This window comes from Pelodiscus sinensis, chromosome 1 (genome assembly GCF_052426305.1).
Source record: "Pelodiscus sinensis isolate ZL-2025 chromosome 1, ASM5242630v1, whole genome shotgun sequence".
Lineage (NCBI taxonomy): Eukaryota > Metazoa > Chordata > Testudines > Trionychidae > Pelodiscus > Pelodiscus sinensis.
This window is the reverse complement of record NC_143052.1, coordinates 247,876,415-247,884,719: the sequence shown is the minus strand read 5'-3', so window position 1 is coordinate 247,884,719 and position 8,305 is coordinate 247,876,415.

Genomic DNA, 8,305 nt, shown 5'->3' with positions numbered 1-8,305 from the left:
CATCTCTTATCCATTAGTGTGATAATTGAACTTGTGGATGAATTGTAATTCCAGCACATCTCTGTGTATTTGACTAGTAGAACTGGTTTGTGACAAGACAGCCACCTGGAGATCTTTTAAAGAGAGGTTAAGTAGATTGAAGTGCTCTCCAACAGGTTCCCATGTAGACCTCTTACACAGAAAGAGAATGAGTTTGCTCTACAACCTTAGCTGAGAGCCAGCTGGCTTTTAGCTCAAGCTGTAGACAGAGGCTCATGCACTGAGCTGCAGGGGTCCCAGATACCATTATGACTGTCTGGTACATTAGCTTGCTTCCATTCCTGCTGAATATGGCCTTGATCCTACCCTTGAATTTCCATAGGAGGTGCTATGCCTCCTCGAAGAGCACCAGTCACATCAGTGAAACTCATGTGGGCACTAGGGATGTAAGTAAAGTGACTACTCAACTAGTTGCTTCTTTGCAAGGGGATGGGGGACAGCTGCCTCTGTATCAACTACTTGATTAGTCAATTATCCAATAGTTAACATCCCTAGTGGGCACAGCAGTCTGATGACAAAATCAGAGCCATAATTTGGCATTGTCTACCCTTGCCTTGCAGCTAACCCAGCGTCAGCTCCACTGTGGCTTACCACCTAGTTACATGTACTGGTGTAGACAAGGTCTGGTATACTAGTGTAGACAAATCCTACCTAAAACAGTGACTAAAAATCACTTCAGGGCAGGGAGGGTGTGCAAGGTAGTGGTAGACCCAGCATTAGTGTACAAATGAAAATGCGTGGTGCTATTCACACTGCTGTCATAGATTTATTTATCTTCAATGAAGAAATGTACTCAAACTTCCGTTGATGTTATAATTTATTAAGATAAAATGGAGGAAGCACTAGACAAGGGAAGACGTTCAGATTCTTAGGGTATGTCTACACTAGCCCCCTAGTTCGAACTAGGGTGGCTAATGTAGGCATTCGAACTTGGAAATGAAGCCCGGGATTTAAGTAACAGTAGTTCGAATTAGGAGCTTTAATTCGAACTACCTAGTCCGTGCCGCGTGTAGCCGCAGGCAGGGAGTTCGAACTACGGGGCACTTAAAAATGGCGGCGCCCAGGAACATGCAAATACAGCCCGGGATATTTAAACCCCGGGCTTCATTTGCAAGTTCGAATGCCTACATTAGCCACCCTAGTTCGAACTAGGGGGCTAGTGTACACTTACCCTTATAGCTTTTTATTATAATAATATGAAGCATAGACGTGTAAGTGGTAAAGCAAAAAATCAGTTAAAATACATCTTTTTGTTGGGGTGGGCAATAATTGGCCCATAGCCAGACACAATTTGCCAGAGTTAGCCTCTGGTGGGCTGCCAGATGCTTCGTTTATCTGAGCAGGTACAGCTGTTCACAGCTCCCATTGGCTGGGAATGGCAAACTGGCCAATGAGCTGTAAGCAGCCATATCTGCAGACATTCAGGTAAAAAAAAAAAAGCCCCACAAGTGGCTAACCCTGGTGAACTGTGTGGGGCCTGTGGACCACATATTGCAATACCCCAGCTCTATGCTACATTCAGTTTTTAGAAAACAAAGTTTTCTGTTAATGATGATTCGTTAAAGATGACCAGCACATTTCTAAACATGTAATTTGTGTGTCCTTTTTTGCTTCTTTAAGATATATAAAGCCTGTTTGTTTTACCATCTCAAGAAAGTAAAGTCTAGTTTTCCTAGGTTTTACTGGAGGACTTCTTTGGGTTCTTGAAGTATATGAGTTCTCACATCTTAATTGAAGGAGTGAGGGTCAGAGATTCTATCTTTAACAGTGACAAAAATGTTTATTAGTCACTGCAGTTAAATTGATATAACAAACAACACAGAATTTTAAAGTCTTGACAGTCTGTTCCATTTTATTTGCTCATATTTTAATCTACCGACTCTTGTGATGTCATAACTAGATCTTTGTGAAGAAAGATAATTCCATTTCATGGAGGATTTTGCTATTTTGAGTTCTGGATTCATTCCAGTTTGGAATAAAACGGTAACATTTTGAAAACCTCTGCAAAAGTAAATGGGCCCTAAAAGTCCTGGGGTTCCGAACACTAATGGGCTGTGTCTACACTGGGCCACTTATTCCGGAAAAGCAGCTGCTTTTCTGGAATAACTTGCCAGCTGTCTACACTGGCCCCTTGAATTTCCGGAAAAGCACTGACGATCTACTGTAAAATTGTCAGTGTTTTTCCGGAAAAACTATGCTGCGCCTGATCGGGCAAAAGTCCTTTTCCGGAAAAACTATTCCGGAAAAGGGCCAGTGTAGACAGCACAGTAGCCTTTTCCGCAAAAAAGCCCCGATCGCGAAAATGACGATTGAGGCTTTTTTGTGGAAAAGCGCATCTACATTGGCCACGGACACTTTTCCGGAAAAGCATCCTGTCAATGTAGACGCGCTTTTTCCAGAAATACTTATAACGGAAAACTGTTCCGTTTTAAGCATTTCCGGAAAAGGGTGCCAGTGTAGACGTAGCCCTCCAGTCTACTGGCTCAGAGGCAGTCAAAGCCTTGGAGTTCCAGGATTAGTAGCAGTCTTCATCGTGGGCTTCCCCAGACCCTGATAGCCTGGGCTCCTCAACAGTTGGGTAGTTAGCAGACGGAAATGACACAGGTTTTCCAGAGAATCTTTGTTGAAATTGAATGATCAGTACTAGAAGTAATTTTCAGCTTCAACAAATCAGTAAGTTCTTACCAAAAATGTTCCACTGGAATTTTTCTGTCAGTTTTTGCCTTTGTTTACTAGTACTAATAAACAAAAAATAAACTGAACAAAACAAGAACTCGTAAACATTAAAGCTACGTCTACACTACAGGCTCTTTGCACAAGAACGTGCAAAAACTTGCGCAGTGTCTACGCTGCACATCCATTCTTGGGCAAGTACATTTACAGTAAGGCGTTGGAACAGAGGGCTTCTTGCGCAAGAGTTAGTCCTCTCCCCACGAGGAATAAGCCCTCTTACGCAAGAGCTCTTGCACAAGAAGGCAGTGTGGACAGGCAACAGGGGTTTTTTGCGCAAGAAACCCCTGTGGCTAAAATGGCCATCAGAGCTTTCTTGTGAAAGAGAGCGTCCACACTGCCATGGACAATCTTGCGCAAAAACACATCTGTGTGCAAAAGCACAAAGTACACGTAGCCTAAGAGCTTAGAACCACCAAAACCAAAAACTAGTACAATCACTGTAGCATGTATAGCACATGAACTTTAATGGAGAAAGCAAGAAGAAAACTCATATCTTTCAGGCCTCCTTTAAAAATCATAAACAAGCAAAATAAAGACACAAGTCTTTAATTTCTCCTTTGCAGGTCACCAGCATCTATATTTGCCCTTTATGTTACAGAACTCTTACCCATTCTAATTATAACTATTAATGCACCAGACAGTACTGGCTTCATGAATGCAGTGTTTTACCAGAAAGTGTATGACCATAATTCTTTATGTGATTTAATAAACAAATGATTTGATCATGTTTGTGCAATAAAGCAAGTACAAAGGTAAATTATTCATAGCAGGACTCCTTTTGCTGGAAATTCAGGGTTATTCAATTAATTGTTATTCCTTGTTTATTCAACAACATGGTAGGAAAACAGAGTTTCCAATACACAGGATCAAACCATCAGTCCATCTGCTCTGATGTCTAGGTCTTGGGTATGTCCCACATCTGATGTTTCAGATAAAAGGTCCTGTTATCCTGAATAGTGCACCTGTCAAGCCATGCAATGGAGAATACTTTCAGTCTTTCATGCATTCTGAGGTATGAGATTTGTTTTTCTCATCAGTCTTAGTTTGCCTACCACAATAATAATAACTTAGAATAAACTAGAAGACATACCTTGCATTGCCAGCTGTGGGGCTGGCCCAGAACCCTGGGGGCCATGCAGCACAGTGGATGGCTCCTCCCACCTGGTCTCACAGGGACCAGCCCGAAGCACTGGGAGCCACACAGCATTTTGGGCAGCAACTCCCTGGGGCAGCCAGGGTAGTGCTGCTGGCCAGCAGCTGCTCCCAAAGCTTGAGTTATTGCTGCTGACCTGTGGTCATTCATGAGTATACTGTCCTTGCTGTCTTCGTATAACACCTCTCCCTTTCCATTTGATGTGAAACAACCACATTCCACACACTTCCCATTGTCCTAGAGGAAGCTGCATACCAAATGTGTTCTTAGCTCTTACTGTTTAGGAGGAGTTCTTGAACAAACATTCATGGAGGAACACACAGACAGACACAAGCTGTCTAAAATATATACTAGATTAATTAATATCCATTTCTTTTTATAAATACAGCCACAATAGGCTATGTCTAGACTGCAGCACTTTTCTGGGATACCAGAAAAATTTTCAGAAAAGCGGATGCGCTTTTTTGCAATCCCTGTAAACTTTGCTCTACGAGGCATAAGGGATGTGTTGAAAGAGTAGGTTTTTCCAAAATTTGGCACCGTGTAGATGCTAAATTGGAGTTTGCAATTTGGCTATATTTTTCGGACTTTTCTTTGTAGTCTAGACATAACCTCATTGCAGTGAACCCCACAGTTGATTATATACTCTGAAAATAAATATTTCCTTTTATACATGGATGGTGGGTGGACACTACCTTCAGGGAGGTCAGATTTGTGGTCCTGCCCCTTCTGCATGAAGCCCCACTCATCCCTCTGCAACAGAGCTCTGATGCCACTCCCCCTCTTCCATAGCAGGAGGAGCTCTGGGCCAATTGGAATATTGAGTCCCCGTCACTGTTGGAGGAGCCCTGGACCAGCCCCAGCAGTTCAAGCAATACCAGCCATGGGCTAGCCCGAGCCACACTGGATGGATAATGAGAAAGGTGACATGCCTCCCATAGCTGCCCAGCAAAAGAATGCTTAGCTTTTTATATGGTCATGCAGATTCTGACGAGGCAGTATCTGCTGCTTACTCTCCTGGATTCATCAGTAATGTTTGTGATGTCCATCATGTCCAGGGAAATTACTGATGAGCCTTGGAAGCTGAGTAGCAGATAACCCTCCTCTGCTGTCCTGGAGCCTGAAGGGTGCAAAATAATAAATAAAAACCCCAAAACCGTCTCTGGCTGATCCTTCCCTGGCCTGTTTTTCCTGGCATCTATGCTATTATAGGTATTAATTTTACAACCTTATTTTTGTTGAGTGCTTTTGTTGCAAGTTCTTGTGTTAGGTAAATGAGTAAAAGGAGGGATTGGTCATTTTCCTAATCGGTTTCATTTCTGATACTTTAATGAAGTCTCATCTATCTTTTCTTTTTTTCTCAGTTAAATATTCTTAATCTATGCAATCATAATTTCATATGTTTTCTCTTTAGGGTTAGGTATCCAAATCTGAATGTTGTACTTCAGTACTGAGCATTTTCAATTTCTGTAATGCATCACATGTCTCATTTGCCTCTTGAACAGCTTTTGTGCACTTCAGAAACATCAAAATTGAGGGCCAAATCCTGTCTTGGTGAAAGCAACATTTGCCTCCTTACTCTCTTGTCCTGGGTAGCAGCATGGGAGAGGATGCTATATTTCCCACCTTGTACAACCTAGGTGTATCCATAGCCAGGCACTGTGATCTGGCAATCTCTAGCTCCATAGCCTGTGTAATTAGCTTATGCCAAAGTCTCATTTGGCCCACAATTAAGCCAACTATCAGGGGAACCACTTTTTCTACTCTATATGAGTATGTCTACACTACCACCCTAGTTCGAACTAGGGTGGTTAATGTAGGCAACCGAAGTTACAAATGAAGCCCGGGATTTAAATGGCGCTGCCATTTTTAAAGCCCCGGTAGTTCGGACTCCGTGCCCGCGGCTACACGTGGCACGGAGTAGGTAGTTCGGATTAGGCACCTCGTTCCATAGAATTTAGCTCAATTGATCCTAAGGATCCAGCCCCAGGAATTTGAAGAGGAAAGATTCCGCTGTGCAAGCAGGGAAAGAACAGCAGACCATAAACCACTTGATAAGTATTTTATGGTGAGCCGAAATAACCTTGTTCACAATCATACAAAGAAAAATAAGGTCAGAAGAGCAAGAACTTTTAACAACAAAGAGGTTCAAATATTTGTCCATTATTTCAAACAAGCTGTTTTTCATCCTCTATTCAGTTATCAGTTGTTTATTGAATGACCAGGAACTTTTACATTGTACACAGTAATAAAGTGATTGGATTGTGAGACTTTGTGTCATATTTCAAATTACTAAGACAAGATGGGTGTCTAAGCTGTATTGTCTCATAACTTTTTTCACATATACTGCCAAAGCTGCTGGGTTTGGTTGAGCATTTTGTGGCAGCTGCTTTGATTTTCTGTCAACAGCTCCACATATTTCTTAGCAGTCCTACTCGACATATAGGAGAGACCAAGCATCTGGGAGATCAGAAGAACAACTGGGTAGAAGCATGGCAAAAGCGCAGATGTGGTGGCAAGGTGGATATCAATCTTTTTCTCTTAAATCTTCTTGTGAGAATGACAGAGTCCTTAGAATTGTTGAAGAGGGACTACTTGGGAAAGGGGAAATGGTTTAATTGGAAGATGGACAAATTTTATAAAATTACGAACCACACAAAAGAGGTTTTCACATTGTATTTATACCAAAGGAGCTGGATACATACATACAATCACTAGCTTAATACTGTTGGGAAGAAGTAAAAGTCAGTTGATATAAAAGACAGTTAATAATTTTGTGTAGAAAATATTTTTAAAAATTAGATAACACATTGCACTGCAATTGACAATATATTCCATAACTGATATAAAAAAGGCAAAGCTTGTTTCATCAGAATTATGTGCATAAGAACATACGGTTCATTTAAAATTGGATCTAATTTTATCACAGCTTTAGTTTCATAAAAATTAACAAATGTACTGAGATCATGACCAATAAGGTAGTTTAAATGCTTTTAGATACATTAACAAAATGCAAATTTCAAAGGATGGCTGTATTAGTGTTTAATTCTGCGAATATTGAGATTGCTTAGGCCTGGAGTACACCGTCCCTGAATCCGGTTAGTTTTGTTCTTCATGACATCCTCTGACAATGGGTTCTACAGGTTGACTGTGTGGTGAATGAAGAAGTACTTCCTTTGGTATTTTAAGCCTGCTGCCCATTGATTTGATTGGGTGAACTCTGTTCTAGTATGAAGAGTAAATAATATTTCCTTATTAACTTTTTCCACATAAGTCACAATTTTATAGACCTGTATCACATCCCTTCTTAGTCATCTATTTTCCAAGATGAAAAGTTCCAGTCTTTTTAATTCTCCTCAAGTGGAAGCTGTTCTATATCTTCAGTCATTTTTGTTGTCCTTCTCTTTGCTTTCCCCATTCTAATATATCCTTTTAGAAATGGGGTGACCAGAACTGCATATGGTATTCAAAGCATAGGTGTGCCATGGATTTATATAATGATATTATGATATTTTCTGTCTTCTTATCTAACCCTTTACTAATGGCTCCTGACACTGTTAGCTTTTTTGATTGCCACTGCACCTATTAAGCAGATGTTTTCAGAGAACTATCTGCAGTGATGCCAAGATCTCTTTATTGAGTGGCAACAGGTAATTTAGACTCCATCATTTTGTATGTATAGGTGGGATTATATTTTCCAATATGGATTACTTTGCATTTATCAACATTGAATTTCATGTGCTGTTTTGTTGCCTAGTCACCCAGTTTTGTGAGATTCCTATGTAATATTTTCACAGCAGGGGCGGATGAGGATTTTGCGGGGCCCAGGGCAGCACAATTTTGCGGGGCCCTCCCTTTGACAGGGCGCATGCGCGGTGGCACCATGGCACATGCTTGGGGCTTCTTGAAGTGCGGGGCCTGGGATGGCCGCCCCACTCGCCCTGCCTTATATCCGCCGCTGTTTCACAGTCTGCTTTGGGCTGACCTCATCTACAAAACCTAATTATTTAACTGAAGATGTGAAGATTCATGTTTTTAGCTCTGGAGGTTCCTAATTCAAGCCTTGATATACTGATCCAAATAATGATAATTTGCAAAACTACAGAAGACAGGTGACTTATGCCTCCTCTGTCTAGGGTAGTGTTTCTCAAATGTAGCCACTATGGTCACATGCAATCAACAGTGGTCTTTCGAGAGCCCCCTGGGCAATTATGGGGGGAGTATTTAGTCTCTCCCTTTCCTTCCCTGTTGCTCTTGATGCACTGCTCTGCATCACCTCTGGAGATAGGTGGAGCACAATGCTGCCAGAGCAAGGTAAGTTCTCAACCTAACTTGTGTGGGAGTGCTTGGGTGGCAGGCTCCACAGAGGAACTTCAGGAA